This window comes from Halichoeres trimaculatus, unplaced genomic scaffold (assembly GCF_033239565.1).
Source record: "Halichoeres trimaculatus isolate MK-OKI-2021-1 unplaced genomic scaffold, fHalTri1.1 fHalTri1_scaffold_15, whole genome shotgun sequence".
Classification (NCBI taxonomy): Eukaryota; Metazoa; Chordata; class Actinopteri; order Labriformes; family Labridae; genus Halichoeres; species Halichoeres trimaculatus.
The window spans coordinates 7,187,169-7,205,842 of NW_027437193.1; the positions used below are offsets into that span (position 1 = coordinate 7,187,169).

At 42.5% G+C, this 18,674-nt stretch overlaps 1 protein-coding gene across 20 annotated transcripts in view; it reads right to left on the reverse strand.

Annotated features, from left to right (window-relative positions):
- ptprfb (protein tyrosine phosphatase receptor type Fb) overlaps positions 1-18,674 on the reverse strand; it is a 228,741-nt gene that overhangs the window by 151,331 nt on the left and 58,736 nt on the right. Inside the window, exon 1 of one of the 20 annotated variants that reach the window (XM_074689217.1) lies at positions 17,629-17,907. The exons of the other annotated variants lie outside the window; for them this stretch is intronic. The gene's annotated coding sequence lies outside the window, so the exon portion shown is untranslated. Of the gene's footprint in view, positions 1-17,628; positions 17,908-18,674 lie in introns of those variants that run through there. 20 annotated transcript variants of the gene reach the window in all.

Sequence of the window (18,674 nt, forward strand, 5' to 3'; positions counted from 1 at the left end):
AAGACACGAAGGCCTCGTTTTTGTTTTGTTTTTTTCAAGTTAATACCCAGAGTTAGCGCGGCAAAAATTAGTTGAACTCACATCAAGTTTGTTGGCTGACAAATTTGTTGTGACACTCATTTTTTATGCAAGCCAGCGTTGCGTTGGTTCATGTCGGTGGGTAGAGGAAGTGAGCAAGGCTGATAAAGTTGGCTACTCGCCGTGCTCCAAACCCTTGGCGGTGGAGGGATATCTTTTGCAGCAGATGCCAGAGAGAGGCAGATGCTTTTCATCTTCAATGAGACAAATTCCTAGAGCGAGGTTTATTCTTTATTTATTTATTTAGCTACTTATTTATCCCTGTGCAGCTTGGTGCCTCCCAGCTGCACACAAACACTTTGGGACAACACTTCCCATGATGTGCATTTGTTCGGTGGCAGAAGGGCTACGGAGTGAAGGACAGGGCACCAACAGGGACTTGCTACAGTGTTATCCAAAATCTGGGTAAAAGCTCAGCACACAGAAAGACATTGTTTGCAACGATGTGGGAGAGCTGGGGAAAAACATGGAAGAGATGAAGGCGTGGATGTCTGCCCTGCTGAGATTGTGTTTGAATCCTTCTGTCTCTGCAAAGATTTAATTGTGAAGCTTTGTTGGTGCGTCACAGCCGGAGAGGGAAGTGTGAGTTAGCGCTGAATAATTATGGCTAAAACGATCTCCCAGATTATTTCAAAAGAAACTGAGATCCTAATTAATAATCACAATCACAACAATTAGAATTCAGGAGCTAAACTGTTTTGCAGCTTGAGCAGATTATGCAAATCATGACCGTCTAAAAGAGGAAAAAGAACAAACCAAAATTCTGTTTCATAAATCAGCATTTCACACCAAAGTTCTGAATATTTTGACAAGTACGGCAGGCAAATTATCCATCAAATTTGAGACTGTATTTAATTAACACTCAGTTTCCTCTGACCCTGTCTATTCATCAACACAGACAGCACAACTTCCTCTATTGTCTCCTTGTTTGTTGTCTTCTTGCATCAGATGTTGTTTCACAATCACCAGCGAGTAGCTCAAGCTGGTTCAACAGGAATGTACAACCACAATTTCCAAGAAATTGAAATTATAAATGTTGACAAAAGCTACATTTGGTGGGATTTAAGTTATTTAAACTTATGTGAAATCTAAAGTAGAGCAAAAATATCCGAGTAGAGTAAGTAAGGATTTCATCATCTATTTTATCATTAATCCCTCTGGATTTGATGGCTGACAGGAGAATGACAGCCAAGCTGTTGTCTTATCTTACCTTATCTATCAAATCTATCAACAGTACATGATATCTTGATTCGGGATTCATTAATCCAACTTTACAATACACATACCGACACCTGAGCACTTGTATCAGCCCCAAACCAATACAAGTATTACTCCAACATTCTGTATTCCTTAATATGAGGATGAAACTGATTCTGTGAAATAAAAAATGTACTTAAAACAACTCTTTTGTTACTTTATGGGGCTATAAAAGTGTAAGTGTGTGGTGAGATTATCTGCAACAATATGAGATATTAAAATTTTACTGCTAACCTCAGCAGTGGATAAGTGAGGGATTAATCTTGCACATGTTGCCGTCAGTGCAATTAGAGAAACAACATTCACGAACTCCAAACTGCTGAGTCGCTGTAGGTTTCTTCTGTGATTGATGCATCCCTAATCTAGACAAGGGCAAAAACTCAAGACTGGAATCTTCAGGCCCTGAAGTGGCTCTGGAACAAGAAAGTGGTTTGGGGAATGAAAATTTGGCATTCTTCTAGGAAACCATGGACGCCACATTCTCTGTTAAAGCAACGCAACACAATAGTAAACACTCTTATATCCCGACTGTTTGGACAAGTTGCTGTCATCAAATTTCATACAGATGTATATCCTTTGAACCTAGGGTACCGATACCAATCCTAGTATCAGGTAATGATGTACCAGTGCCTTTCAAGGCTGAATCAGTTTCGCTGGGAAGATGCCGATCCAGGAAACCAACTATGTGCTTTTTTCTTTTCTTTTCTTATTTTTTTTGACCAGTGCTCCTGGCTACTTGACTTACAAGTGTTCTTCTTTTCTTTTAAGTACAAATTGTCTTGTTATACTCAGTAAGAGCCACATTCAACTGGTCAGTCTAGAAAAATGTCTTATTTCAAGTTATTTAAAGACAAAAATGAGATCCAAATTGCTTGTAACAAGCAAAAAACAATCTGCCAATAGAATAAAAAATTATAGAAAATTTGTCTGATATCAGAATAATGTCTAAATACACGTAACATTTCTCTTGTTCCACTGGCAGATTTTTTTTTACTTGTTACAAGCATCTCAGACCTCATTTTTCTCTTTTAACAACCTGAAACAAGACATTTTTCTGGACTACTCAGGTGAATGTGGCTCATATTAAGTCTAAAAAGACATTTTCTATTGAAAATAAGACAAAAACACTTGATAAGATTTCAGTTTTTTTCCCAATGAAATGTTACCCCTGATGCACTTTCTTTGTGTTTTGCCGCACTACGAGTCTACAGGGTATAAAAGTTTACAATTGAATAGAGTTTCTGTACATTCTGAAGCTTTGTTTTGCTGATAAACATTTAAATATTTCATAGTTTCAATACATATTTACTTCATTAATTCCATCTACTCAGTTTTATCCCACAGTAGAGGAAGCAGGTTATTATTCAACGATGTATTGGATCGGTATCAGTTGATACCCAAAGCCCAGGTATCAGTATTGGAACTAGAGAAAGTTGGATGAGTGCATCCTTATTTGAAACAACACATTTCTTTGTTTCAATACATCCATTTTTCACAAACCATCAGAATCTGTGTTTATGAGTATTTTACCCAGCATCCCACTTGTTTTTGAACTGGGAATAAAGTTAACACTTCCAAGCAAGTTTGCACAGAATAGCATTTTATGCAAATGTAGACTGTAAATAAGAGCACATTGAACTTATTAGCCATGATGATGTGTCAGGATATTATTTTTTTCCCTTTTTATTGTTCTGAAAAAGAACACCAAGGCTCTGTTAAATATTTCAAGACTTGTTTACTGGGAGCAACCACACATTAGATCCCAGGGCTTTAAGAAGCAGATAAGCAAGGTGAGCCAGAGCAACGCCACTAACACAATTTATGTTGCAGCACTGAGTCCTGTGGCCAATTTTTCAACATGTCAAGAACACAGCTCCTATAGAAACACGTCGCAACCCATTCTGGTCACATTTTATCTTCACCCAGACAGACTGTGAAAGAGGAACAAAGGCTATTTAAGTGTTTGAATTAAACTTATACTGAATCAATCAGGCCCCTGTCAAGTCCTTTAGAAGAAACCCCGTGTATGGGGAGTTTTCCTTTACTGTATAGATACAGTAAATGCTGCACTATAAGCACAGGACTAAGAGGTTTAGTGAAGTAATTAACAAGGGAACAAAAGGATGTGAACATCTCCAACGGTAAACTGTGGAGGACAAAGAGCTTTTGCGTGAGTACAGCAGGGAGGAGAGTATAACAGAAATTACACACCTATCCTGTTTGCTTATTTGCCACCCACCTCATGTGCCTGTCATTCACGTTGTTACCCCCTGTGTGTTTCCGTGTGTGTGGCAAGGGAGTGGCCACCCATACAGAAGTGCTAGTCTCCAAACAGACAATGTGAGACACAGCTGCAGAGAGAGAAAGAGGCAGCACAGTAGCTGAGTAAACACTACCATTACACTAACTACAGGTAGCATGTCTGCCTGCCACCGTTTCCATCCCTCCTACTCATGTTCCCTCTTCCTCCGTCTCTGTTTAATGGGTCATCCTGAGCACGGGGAGGTGGGACAGCTGAGATATATGGCTAGCAGAGTGTTGAGCTAATCATGGCCGTCTCTGGAGGTGATAAACCCAGACCGGAGAGGTTTGTGTTGGCGCAGCCTGCTACGGCTCCATAAACACAGTTACAAGCTGAATTTTCGACAGCAGTGTTTTTGGCCCCTGATTAGTTTTCCATGCCCTAGAAGGCTCACCCTCACAAGCTTGTGCTTCTTATTTTACCCCAGCACCATAAGATCCCAGGAGAATCACCACAAGCCGTCGAACACGGTGTTGTAAAATGAAAGGGTAATGTAACGAAATGAGGTTTTCTCTCAGACTCGGGAAGTCATGCTGTATTCACAGACTTGATGGTGCATGTCTTTTTTCACATGCCTGAGACAAGGCCCTGCGTTGAACCTTACACCATCAAACAAAAGGTAATGTCCTGTGACCTATCAAGTTTTACAACAGTTTTGTTTACAAGCTGACTCCACAGAGTTAATTGTTAACGCTTTATTGCCGCAAAGAAAGACAGAAAGAAAACCTCAAACAGACAAGGGCACTTCCTTAAATTGAGCAATAGAAAGTAAGGAGCTCTGATTATGCTGACCTACAATGAAAGGGTTCGTAATAAATCCCATGAGTCAGGTGTTTGCTTGTGTGGATGACTCACACACATCAGGTTGTGAATTTAAGACACAGGGATTATGAGTATCATAACATCTCGGGTAGGAGAAATAAAATGTAGACATTTACAACGTATGACACAGCCGCTGAGACGTAGCCTGTGACGCATGAGGATTCAAAGTGATGCATCAAGCGACAAGTGATGCGTCAGGACAGGCTCTAACTCGCTTTTCACCGAAATTCAAAGACTCTCCCACGCTGGCTTCACTCATAAGATAAAACGTGGACTGGCATTTAGTCTGGTTGAGTGAACATTTAACAAAACTAAAGCACCTCCATAAAACGCCACCGAAGTGGGGATTTACAATCACTCCTTGGCGGGGGCGACCAATCTTTCAGCTGCAAATCAATCCGAGAATGAAAGGTGATGTGTGGTACACTGATATGTGTTTCACCAAGTCGAGGAGACACACCAGAGTGCCACTTCCATTTGAATTTATTGGAGAGTGATTATTGGCGTTGTCGAGCAGCAGAGCAGGGAGAAAATGGCTTGCACTACAAAGTGCTGGGCAAAGGGCCTGCAATAAATCAAAAAGCAGGCTCAATGTAAAACAGACATTCATCAAATAAAAGCAATGCTGAGTACAACTCGACCAGATGAGTGGATAAAACAGCTTTCTGTGAAGCTGCTTCAACTTTTTGGAGCTACATTTGCTGGATTTAAACAACTTCAGCTTGGTGTTTTTCTGTTCTGAGGGGAAAACTTTTGCATTGTTCATTCATCCAGTCCCATGTGAGGATGACTGGGTTTGAGTTTCCAACAACTTTCTTAATTAAAATGATGAGTCTAAGTTTTCTTACTGAATTGTGTTCTTTGTTTTCAACTTTGATGATTCTGACAAATCTTTGTTTTGAAAGAAGAATACAGTTAAATCACTTTCTTTAGCCTTCATAGAAGCAATAGATGATAAAACTAGAAAATCACTCAGAGAGCGCAGACCTCCGCCAAGCATATTGTGATTGTCACGCAACACTTTAGTCCTACTTTAATGTTATTCTTAGGGTTGCAACGATACCAGCATTTTGGCCGATAACCAATATTGATCTTGCAATTTTGGCAGATAACCATACTGATATCAATATTAGTTAAAAAAAAGAAAAGAAAAAACAATCTCAACACAGATCATGTGTCGAGGTAGTTCGGAGAGAAAGAGCGGCGCGATCGTGAGAAAAGACGACTATGGGGAGGATCAAAGGATGGGGCGTCTGAGATGAACGTGATCAGAAAAAGTATGTTCTGCCTGTTTTTTGGATCAAAAACAAGAAGAAAGACATAGAAGAAAAGAGTCTACTCTTCTTGGGTAGTTTTGGTGTTTACATAGTCATAGAAAACAATATCCTTTGGGTCTTGAAGACCGTTCAAGATGCTCTGAGAGTGGCTGGCAGCTAAGGAGTAGATATCGGCCCACTCTAACATATCGGCTGATACCGATATCGATACCAATAAATCGTACATCCCTGGTTATACTCTTTTTCAGCAGACTGTCTGCTACAATTTGGTGTTAGTTGCAGGTTTGTACGATAATTTGTTACCTGACAGTCTTGAAAGTTATGGTGACCCAGTATCCAGAATATTGCCAGGATCTGGATCATACTTTTACATCTGTCAGAAATTATGGTGACCTCGTCTTGTATTGTTTTGCAAAGCAATCCGACCATTTATCATGGAGTTATATACACATATGGTGAAAACAGCCCTATCTCACAATGACAAAGAATCCTTTAAAAAAGACAGTGATCCGGATCACCTCCAAAATTTAATCAGTTCTTCCTTATCCCGTTTTGAACATTTCCTGAAAATATCTTCAAGATTTGTTTGTTACCTTCTGAGCTATGTTGTTCACAGACAAACAAAAAGACAAACTCTCCCAAAAACAAAACCTCCTTGGTGGAGGTAACAACAGAGCTCTGTATATAATTTAGAGTTTTTAACAATGCAAGCAGCCAACAGCCTCGCCTCAGTTCAAGGAGAGAGGGAATAAAAGTTTAATATTTGTGTTGTTTACATTTCAGATTGCTTTACAAATGAATTAGTGCAATGATTCTGTGCTATGGCCAAACATTAAATTAGCAATATAAACTGAGGAACGCTCTCGACAGCAGATGCGCACATATATCAAAAGGAAATTCACACTGTCAGGAAGGAAAGATGAGCTGAGACGTCACCACTTGACGGTTTGCTTGTGGACAGATGGTGCCATAAAATGACGAGGCACACAGCACAGAAGGCACAAACTCCCCCCCCCCCCCCAACTTCAATCCCTTAACCCCCCACCCTCTTTAACTAAAACCACCAGCAGCACCACCTCCTCCTGGGCAGAAAGCCCCGTCTCATCCAGGAAAAGACAGACAGACAGACAGAGTGAAGGCATGCGAGCAGAAAGACAGGCAAATACAGAGCTCCGTAGATCAATAGCTGGCCAAACACAGGCGGTTGTTGGAGCTCAGCTCGGTCCTCTGGTATATAATGAGGGCTGCTGGAAAGAGCAGAAATATAAAGAAGGTCTGTGGAACTATGTAAGGAGCACATACTGAAACTGAAACACCGTTTTCTCAGCTGTACTCCTTCCATTACTTCTTCCTGTTAAAGCGTATTTATTTTCCACAGGATGCACTGAGGTGAGAATATTGAGCCAAACTTTGTACAGCAGCATAGGAGGGGGCTTTTGAGGGCTTCATACAATTCAGCAGGTGTTCCCACTGTTCTAAATCAATTACCTCTAGTCAGTCAGTGCTTAGAGTAGGGGGGTATTGTAAATCAGCTTGGTGTCAGGCCAGATTAGTGACTGTAACGGCTGGGAGTGGAGCTCTTTCCCTTCAGAGGCCTACATGAGAACCAAGCTGTGGCCTCGGAGCTCAATTGTTTGTCACGAAACTTTGGACTAAGGTTGGGCTGAATATATTCCAAGAAGCTGGCAGAAAATATGCCCTATCTTCTTTATCCTCTTCGCATGTCTAATCATAGCAGGAAATGCAAATCGATCACCAGGACTGCTTTCAGGCAGTATTGGATTTCCTGGACTCTTTCATCAAAGTGATCAAACACCTCGATTCATCAGATGTTTAATTCAGCAGATAAGCAGGAACAGAGATTCCTGTGTTGTTTTGACGAGAAGTTTATGCGAACCCTCCACACACTGTTCTACATTAGTTTGGATTTGCCTTCTTGTGCACAGAAAACTCCAATCAGCTGTAGACGGATTAGCGAGCCTGCCACCGTTGGCGATCAGTCAAAAACGTGCTCATTCACTCGCTCATTGGCACGGGGTGAATGGTGCTTGTGCTTGTTCGACTGCAAGCATTAAAGCAACCCTGTACTTCTACACATCCTTTTTATGCAAATGTAATTCTTGGGAGCTGCTGTGTCAGCAATAATGTTCCCAAAGAGCACATCACTTTCAAACACAAAGGTGAAAACTTTACCCTACATGAAGAAGAAAGAGCTGAGTTTTTTTTCTTTTTTTTTTTTTACAACATACTGGAAGGTTTAAGAGCTTGTTTGTCTCCAGAGAGGCATGAAAAGCATGTCTGAAACTGTATATTGACACACTGGTTATATTATTATTTCACCTGACAGCAGAGCATGTAAAAGACGGAGGGAAAACAATCCGCTGTGGTCCAAGGTACAGGCGAACAAACCGAGTGTTGACACAGAGAAGGGTTAGACTAATGCAGGGAGCGCTGGGAAAAGCACCTCCTATATAATCAAGCATTTGTGGAGGGGAACAGAAACACTGAATCTGCTGGTGTCTGGGGTAAAACATAAAGGTCTGTTTGCAAAAGAGGATCTCTTTGATGAGAAATACGTTAGGAGGAATCTGCTGTTCAGCCTACTTCAACCAAAAACTGAGTTACACGAAGAAAAGCAAACACTCCTGGTCTACCTGAAACAGTTAGGACTGAACAGATTTAACACAGGTTGGTTGCCATTGCAAATAGGGAAAAAAGACAATCCCTGAAGTCCTTATCCAACTTCTTTCCTACTCTTCCAGACGGCCATCCTCTCAGCCCCTGTCTAACTAGTGAAAAGAGGCAGATTCTAATAAGCCGTTCTGTCAGTCTGCATTTCTCTCCATTCCCCTGTTTCCTCCTCTCTCCTCCTCTCCTTCTCTCCCTCCCCGGCCATGTCTCCTCCTCTGTCTCTTTCTTTCTGTCTGAGCCATGAGCCAGTCTGGTGGAGCAGATGGAACCATATATCCCCATTGCTCTCCGGAGGCCAGAGGATTTAAAATGTAAAAGAGATGAGTGCGGAAAAGGCAGCCACCAGTCGATAAAGGGCAAGGGAAGCAGGGACTTTCAGCTTAAAGCGTGTTCATTAAACACGTACAGTGTCCCTAAAAACTATACAGCAATGAACGAGCAGCTAAATTAATTGCTAACCTGGCGTACCAGTCCCCTTGCGGGTATCTAATCCAACATTTTATCTTGGATGCTAAGAGAGGACAAAATTCTGTTTCATTTGGTTCCTGGAGAAGGTACCCCCAAAAATATTCCTTTCCTGTAGATGGAAATGAACAGACAACAAATTTGACCATCTGCTAATCATTGAACAGCATGAGTTGATGAAAAAATCAGCTTTGAAATGATAAAAAATGCTAACTAGAGTTAAAACTAATATTTGCATGACAAATTACTAAATCAAAGGAAAATTAAACAGCAACTATTTGATGATTTTCACTGATCGAGTGTATTTATTCTTCATCAGAATTCAGAGGAAACCCCCTCATTTCTGGGATGCCTGTTCATCAAAAGTTAACAAAATAACTAGTCTTTGTATCAAGTTTGGAGTGTAATTAACCAGCCACAGAGCCAAAACAAACAGTAATTAATTAGGGCTTCCTTCCTGTGGCTTCCTCTTTGTTCAGAATCAGACCTGCCCTCACCTCACACCTCACCTTGGGCCACCTTTCAGGTAATGAGAGAGCATCTGAACACTGTATCTGTCGTCTTGGAGAAGATTCTGCTACGTCCTCCATCTCTCAGCGTGGCAGCTTGACAGACAGGAAGAGTGAAGAACAACAGGCATACGAGGTCGTGAGCGGTACAATCGATTGCCAGCTGACTAGCGAGGTCCATTATACTGACAGGTCGGAGCCACAACACGACGACCTGCACTCCACCGACGTCCTCATTACTACCTATGAATCTCTCACTGGGACCAATCTCTCGCGCACTCGACCTCTTCTTGCTCTGTCTTGCTTTCTATCCTCAGTACGTCTCCCTGGGCAGAGCATGGGACTGAATATCGCTCTGTCAGTCTGATGGATGCGTTTTCAAAGAGGCAAAAGCCACACCTAAGCCTCTGCATCAAGCTGCATGCACTCTGCAAGCATTGGATACCGAAGAAAGAAAACAAGAGTGTAACACACTCTTTGGAGCGTTTTCGCTGTAAGTGCTGCCTAAATGTGCCTAAAAGCCTGAGCAATCTTGAGGAAATTTCAGCTATCTACCAGGGAAAACTTCTACCATATTAAACTGACACCATCGCCTTGTCTTTCTGCTCTGCTATCTGCTCCCCTCATCCTTCACCCCCTCCTCCTCCACCACCACCACCCTTCTAGTTATTCTGAAATCCTTAGTCCTTGGAAGACTTATTTATACCCTCCCCCCTTCTCCTCCCCTCTGCCTCATAGTACAGCAGCAGATAGGATTTACCTGCAGCTGAGACAGCCTCCAGACTATCAATTACCACCAGTGTAGAGTCACTGTTCTGCAGCTTGGCTAACAAGACATAAGCACACACACACACACTCACACAATACTCACACACACACACACACACTCACACAGATCTCTTGGACACATCCAGTTAGAGAAATTCTGAGTTGAATACACGTCAAAGGATTTCACTGACTAATCAAAGAGCTCACAGAAAATCCACCAGATGAAGTATCTAGAGTGCGGATCCATCCAATCAGGCTCACTGGTGTTAAGATCAAGTATTCTATGAAAGAAGAGCGGTTGTTTTATTATTACTGGGACGAGCAGCAATTACTGAAGTGAATTCACCAGAAATGTATCCTCAGAAAATGAAGTAGGTCAATCTTCAGCAAACTAGTGAAATCCAAATGTTGAAGCTGAGATATTTCATTCTTTTAATTTTATTTTTTTTACATTTAATAAAAACACTGAAAAATGTGTATTGATGATTAGAACAGAATCTAAGTGAAGGAATAACCCATCAAGTTAATTAGTGATGATGAGTAACGTGCTGTGAGAGGCTGAGTGAGGCAAATCATTCAACGATTCGGAAAAATGTGTCCTCAGCCTGATTTTTTTTTTTCATTTTGGGGGATTTTACTGTCCACAGAATAAATTATCTAAAGATTCACAGTTAATGGAGATATCACAACTATCATGCAGGCGTTTACATCTGACTCTGTAGTGGAAGTCACCACATGGGGCCAAATTTCTTTTTTTTAATTTTAACAGGATCCAGAGCAGCGATCGACTTTTCTGGGCCGAACAAAGTGGAAAACCATCCTCAAGGTTTTTTTTTTTTTAATGTTATATGGTTCTTGTATTGTCTGGGTCCCTGACTATGCTTCCTGATGCCCTCATGCATTGTGTCTTTCTGCTCTTGTGCCTCTAGAACTGTGTTTTGTTTTTGTGTTTCTGTGCTTTGTTGTAGTTTGTGCTCCTGTAAAAGCACTTTGTAAACTTTTGTTTTTAAAAGGTGCCATATAAATAAAGTTATTATTATTATATTATTATCAAGTCCGACCAATCAAAATCTGACACTCTTTTTGGGAACCATGGACACTGCATCCTCTGCTCTAAAGATGCCGGAAACCACTGTCTGTTATTCACAATGTAACAAAAGCCCCACTTCCACCAAGCAGTTCAGTTTAGATCAGTACGGTTTGGCTCAGTTAAGCCTGGTTCTGTTTGTGTTTCTAGAGCCAACCGATGGCGAACCAAGATGGCGGCGTGTAACTCGGACGCCAACAGCCGCATCAGTTAAATAACAGTAGGATGCCATAGCATGACACACTGTACCCGGCTCGTGAATCCAACAAAGGAGAAAAATGCGACACAGTCAACAAAGAGCGGGACTATGGGAGACATCCAGTAATTTGTCTTCTTTGTAATTTGCATTTGGCTCTTTGTTACAAAGTGCATTCAAGTTTTATTTCAGAGAAAACTGCGTGCCGCTACAAGAAATACAGCAGCCGCTGTCGCACGGTAAGAGACAATTCTTTCAACCAATCAATGGACAGCAGTGTTGTAGCTCCACCTTTTGGGACTGGATCAGTTTAGTCTGGCATCCATACAAAAGGGTCCCAAAAAGTAGGATGGCTCGTCTCAGTTATTTGGGAATCTATCCTGGAATAAGTCAGTGGAAACACCACAAAATGCGCACCGTACCGACACGAACGGAACTGAAACACTTGATGGGGCTAAAAAGGTTGACTTGACCCAGTCCAAGGTTTCTGAAAATTTGTACAATTCTTTACTTGAGAAAACTCTTTAGTTTTAAACATAATCAAAATAAAAGGTTTATATAAACAACAATCAACACCTCAAACAGTGGCCCAACCATTTTGGAGTTGGGGTCAGAGACGTGTATAAAGAAGTGTCGTGTTTGCACTTGGAGATGGTTACAGAGTCAAAAAAAAGGCACAAACAGGAAAAACCTGAAGCCCTCACTGCAGCCCTTTTTTAAAAATCGTGACTGGTCCACAATGTGCTGAAATCAGAGATCTCACCAAATTCTTCCTGACATGTCATCCCTCCCTCTCTGACAACGCTTAGACCGAACACCAGGCCATTACACACACAGAAAGACACGCAGGGACAGGACCTGTCACTCACCCCGCCACATCCACCCTGACGCCTAAAGTGCCTCTGTCAGGTCAACAAATGAAAAGCCATCACAGCCAATGTTGCAGTCATCCAGTTGAAGTCATTCCAGAGACTGCTTAAATGCTTCCTTGCCAGGTCCTGTTCAACTTGGTTGAGCATATTTGGGCTTCAAGGCGTCAGCTTTGATTCAGGGGCTTAGTGCTTTGTTGATGCACCATCTCTGGAGGTAAATACACATTCAGGAAACAGAAATCATGTCGAGAGGAGGAGATAACACTCCTTAATGCCACTCTTAGGAGGACTACAGCCGGTGATCCAGCGAGGCTAGGCCACATTGTGAGACCAGTCCGTGTAAGCTTGTGAGGAAAGATCTGAGGAAGTGAATTCCTTTCAAGTGAACCATCGTGTCTAGCCGTGGCAGGAGCGCACTGATCATTAGGATAACATATTCGGGTCAAAAAGCTAATGAATGTGCATTAACAAAGGACTGTATGGAAACTCTCTTTAGAGATTAACTCTTTGAGGCAACCCCAGCTCACCATCAAACCAAAAGCCACAGGAGATACTGAGAAAAGAGGGATTTTTTGATGCGCTGACCAACATTTGAAATTTTACTTTGCATAATTTAGACTCCTTCATACATAAAAATGGCCTCACCGGCAGGCTTAAAGACATCTCCTTGGAGTAAAAGTTCATTTTATGTTGCCTTTCCATGCATGAGATGAAAAAGGACTGTCTCATGAACTAAAGAAGTGGCTTTCCCTCTATCCCTCGACTTTAACCAGTCCAGTTCTCTGACTGTCAGCCCAGGCAGCCAAGTCTCCCATGTTTACTAATGTAGAAGCAACCCCTTTATCAGGGAGGAGATTTGTAGGGAAGAGGCAGGGGATTAGCCGTCAAATTACCAGGCAGACAGCATCCGTGCTCCAGGGTTGTGAGGAGGTAATCTCTGAGGCTGAAGGGGGAGATCCAGATAAAGGTTTGGGATTGGTGCTGTGGAAGTAAGAACTCCAAAACCGAAAAATAAGTAAAATATGGAAGTATGCTTCAGGAGGGCTATTAAGAAAGTTCCCCTTTGCCTTTGTAGTTGTTGTTGTTGTGGTAACTACTTTTTTATGTGACCAATATAGTTCCTCCTGTGTTGCCAGGCTATGTGGTATTATTACATAGCCCGAACACCCACACAGAGCAAGACTTTTGATGGAGAAATCCCTCAAACAGGAATGCTGTAGCTAGGCAGGGCAAGTGGAATTAGATTTCAGCCGCCTAGCTCGCGGTTCTTGCATTGTCACCCTGCTGCCCTCCCTTAAACAAGCAGTGTTCTCCTCAGAGAGTACCCCCCGGACACAGGAATGTTTCATCAACGCCTCAGCCCCCAGCATCCTTACAGGGGCTGCAGTGGGCCAACAGGCGCTGCAGAGGAAGGCTATAAATAAGTCAGACGTTATAATGAAACCAAATGAATCTCCATCCATCTTCCCAAAACAAGCCGGGGTCCTCGGCGTTCTGCGGGAGGAAGAGTTATCACCTGTGTTTGAGGACAAACTATGGGACTAGAAGAAATCAAATGTTTTACTGATGCTAAAGACGTCCCAGTGGAAACATGCAACGCACGTGCCACGCTCAAAGATACCAGAGTGTCTAAACATTTGGCTGGAAAGACTTGAAATCTAGTTCATCAAGGGATGAGTCCTACTTGCCTCAATTTGCGACCGGCTGCAGTGAGCTGTCAAAAAAGAATGGATAGCTTTGCAGAAAGTGACAGGAGAGCTGATAAAGTCATCACGTAGGATGTCAAGTCTGAGCCGGGCTTTTGGAGGAATTGGGAAAGCTGAACAAACAGCAGTGTTTGGTGGGGGCAGAGGGGTAAATCAGCAAAACGACTGTACTCCCAGAACCAAGCAGCAAATAAATCAAGCCTGCATTCGGTTTTATTTGCTTTACAGTAGTTAAGATCACAGTTATCCCCGTATACTCCAGAGCAAGGTAAAGATGTGACCTTTAATTCCATTTAATAGCAGCCCACAAGCTGACCTTGTCTCCTTACTGAATAAAATATATTAGCTGTGAGAGATTAGCAGCATATCACAGCCTCGTAACATCAGGGAAATGATAACCATGCAACAGGGGGACTAAACTGTTGTGTTGTTTTCTCCTGTTTTCAGGAAACAGCTAAATACATGGAATAATGCAGCTTTTTGCCACGACCGATGTATGTCTCATACCTGCTCTGCTGTGCAGCTTTGGCCCTGTCATACATACAGAGTGGAAAAGCCAGCAGCTGCCCCTGAAAATGTAGGCTGTTTCAATCAATGTGGAGGCGTAATGGGATGATGTGGAATTGAAATGAGTTTTGTGCAAGGAGGGAAATGTCCTCTGTGACAAAGCGGATTTGTGTTCCCACTGAGAAACCCAGAGCTGCAATGCATAGAGTTAAGGTTGGAATGAAAGGTGCAAGGCTATGAGCACAAAACAGACCTCTGATGGCCGGCTATAACAGGCCATAAAATGGAGATGGATACATTTGAATTGCAGAGTGGGATAGACAAAGTAAAAATAGCACAAAAGGGGACCGAGGGTCTCAAAAGAGCTGATGGGGCTGCGACTTGGAAGTATTTTCACCGTGGAATAATATTCCAATTGACCTTATGATTAACTGAGACGTCGCTAACTGCAAATACAAAAAGTATGAAAGCTGTTTATCATAACAATGTCTCACAGCTCTCAGTTATATACTCAGTTTTTTCCCAATCCCTTTTGTTTTTCCTCTGACAACTAAAAGACAGCATGAAAAGTGACACCACCTCCTCCAAAATAAACCTGGACTCTTCAGTCGCTGCTCCTACATGTGTGCAGCAAGCCTGTGTAGATGTCAAAGAGGAGACTCCGACATGCCTCCATCAAAGAGCGTGGTGCCTGGAGCCGCGCAGGGAGACGCATTCTTGTCAAAACACTGGTGGTTTTAGCGACGAGGAAGTCCTCTCTTCTAAACCTTTCCTATCAGCACTTGTCACAACGAATGAGGGACCGTCTGCGTGAAAAGAAGTGTCACGGCGAAGACCAAAAAGTGACTGCTCACACATCGCAGAGGCTGCCCGCTGATTGACATCGCACATTAAGCGGGACTTGTCTGGCACACTCACCCCCAGCTGCATAAACATCTTGTGTAGTACAGACCAGAGGATTGACAATTAGGCCTTGTCATCATAAAACAGCAACTCATGACCTTGTCACCATAAGGCAACACTTCTCGACACAAACGCAAATGAGAAACTTCCTCTGCTGCTATTTTTAAACCTGCGACCTATTAATTAATTAATAAGCCGACACTTGAGCTGCAGCGTCAAAGCTTTGAACTTTAATAAGCCAACAGAAAAGGCCCAAAAGGCTTTCTGTCGACTTACAGTGCACATCTTAGACAAATACATGGCTCCTCTGACACAATGGCCTCTCACACATTGATCTGTGATTGTAAGAAACCTCCTTCTTGTCCCAACTGGGACTCGAATGACTAAGCAGATCCATCATGCATTAACAGGCCATTACACTTCACCCAATCCACAGATGATGAGAAATCAAGTTTTATGGAAAAATCCATATGCTCGGGCCATAATTACTTGTGAGGGAATTCGATGGGGAAAGAGATTGAGTGATTGACCGCTCCACACGGGGTAATCTATTCGAAGGGAAAGACTCCAGCCGAGGCAGTCGTTTAAGTGAAGGATATCCCCTATATTTGGTCAGGGGATCTAATAAAGAGGGGTGGTTTACAAATGACCGCAGTTATTTCTCAGGTCACTTCCTGGACTCTTAATGTCTCAGTGGAACATTACTGGTGACAGAGTGACTTGAGCACAGTCGTAAAAGTGGAATGAAGGGTCAGCGGCCTGCATGCAGGAGGTGAAGGAGTGCGACCTGCAGGTCACCTTGTGTGGACCCAGACTGCTCCTCTTGAACAAACAGCGGCCATGGCTAACACTTCTTTTTGTCTTGTTTGTTTACCCTACTCCGTCTTGAGTTTCGCCACCAGGTCATTTATTAATGGAGTTACATACAAGTGACGACTAACAGGTGTACAGAAAGGGTTGTACTGCTGAATCATTAACCAAAAAAAGAAGAAAGTATAAGGGAGAATAAATAAATAAAAGGCAAGCTTAGCTTCAATGCGACTCCAAAAGAAAACACACAAGTTTCAATAGCAGTGAGACGGGCCCGTGGGGAAGTCTCGTTGTTTCAAAGGCCAAACAAAACAGAACAGACATGTTGTCTACACTCTGTTCTTTGAAAGGTTAAGACAGCTCTGATGGAAAAGAGCAAGTTGCAAAAGGGATATTTTATTCCCACTGACAGCTCCTCGTATTGAGCAACAAACTTATTGTGCAACAACTGCCACATTTATTGTGACCAAGAACAAGATGAACTCGGCCCAAGCGTTCCTCATACAGGCGCGTAAAATTTTTATGCTGTAATAAAGAAGAAACAAAAGATTTAAGACATAATTACAGCTGAGGGAGACATTTAGAGCCGGTTATTCTTCGTTGAAATGATGCCAGAGCGGTTCAAAAAGTTTCTCACTTTCTTCACTTTGAGTCTCTCCAAAAACTTCTTTCAGCTCTCAGACTGAGCTGATTATCACTGTTGGTGAAAAACAAACTTAAACCCTTAAATGCTGCTTTACCGAACAAGAATTACAGGTTTTGATTTGGTGAAAGCCAGGCCCAAGCATATTCCCCAAATCCTAATTTGTGACTTCTAACAGCTCTCCTCTGAAATTATCTGGGAGTTCAAAGCTCTCCAGTGTCTCCTTCAAACAGAACTTTTTTTTCGGTGGCTGTAACTTAACCCTCCAGATTGCCCAGGGAGATAAAGACAACTGGAAAAACAGGTTGTTTGGCCTCTGTGAAGGCCTAATGCAGTAGAACGGCAGGGCGCCTCACCTTAGCAGCGGTAGCTAGGGGACATTCTATGGCCCTTCTATTCAAAGTCCTCTGAATGCGTAGGGGAGGGCTCGCACCAGACAGGGCAATTTGCCAGAGAGCCAGCCAATAGAGCTAAGCCAAGACGAGGTTAAACTATTGTTTTGGCTTAACAAGCCAGAGTGAGCAAGGACAAAAGAAGCAGGGACAAAGGAATAGTAAGAAAATACCTGACCATTGAAGTGTAACACATCAACTTATTTTGTTACTTTTATTATGACGAAGGAAGTAAAACTGCAGATGAAAAATAAGACAAGCTGGAAAGAGACTCTACAGAGAAATAAAGTCACCAGAAGTTTGTTTTCTTATCATCCCAAATCTGCAGTGCAACAAAACTTACCCATTCATGTCAAGAGGATCCCCTGATAAACTTTTAATGGCTCTTTTTATTCCTTATTCCTGAGTGGGAGAGTATCCAAATCCTAGAAAAAGAAAATCCAGCAATATCCAAGAAAGATTATCCCTGAACGATGTCTTGTGAAAAGGTGTGAAGCAGAAAGTAGTCCCCAGCTCCTGCTCAGTTATTCCATTCACAGTGTTTCGGTAACTGTCTCTCGGCGATACGTTTCCAGCTGTGGCTACACAGCAATGTGGCTTGGGGAGAGATCCTTCAGAGGCAACGCTTGTTCACACACTGAGCGGGTGCTCGGGGACTGCCTGGGAGAGGCCAAACCCACTGTGTGATGTCACTGGTGTCAAATTTCAGAGTGAAGAGGGAGGAGGCTGCAGGGTCTTACCTTTTTCAAACCTCCACCAATGAGAGGGTGCTTTTTATAGTGCACCTGCACGGAGAAAAAAAGGTACGAGTACACGTGATGTTATGTATGCCTGAAGCTTAGAGACTCCATTATGTCTTATCTATGGACCACCTTCCTGGAAGAGAATGTGACCTAATATAAGCCCACATACAGGCTTCTCTTAAGGCAGGCGAACAAGACACGCACATCCAATGTCCTCAGTTCTGCCTCTAAATGAAACTCCTGTGTGTATTTTAAAATCAATTTCCCATGTCATTATCGCTGAAGCCAAGGGGTTAACAGAGAGTAACCTTGAAACAAGCATTCCCAGAGGACAGAGGCAGCAGAAAATGTACAGTAACATTTGGTGGATATTTAATGTGTCTCAAAAACAGCTCCCTGCCTCTCTCTCATCCTAAAAAAGGGGAAATAAATATGCAAAATCCTCATTCTTGAATCAGCAATCCACACACACACACACAGACGCACGCAGCTCCCAAACACACTGGCTCTCACTCCCTGCGGTCAAACTCTTCTAGCCATGGAGCTAATCATCCACAACAGATGTTCAGAAATGTTCAGTTGGATTTATGACAGAGCTCAGAGGAACAGCCAAGTCAGCCTCTAGTGCTGTTTTTTTTTCCTCCTC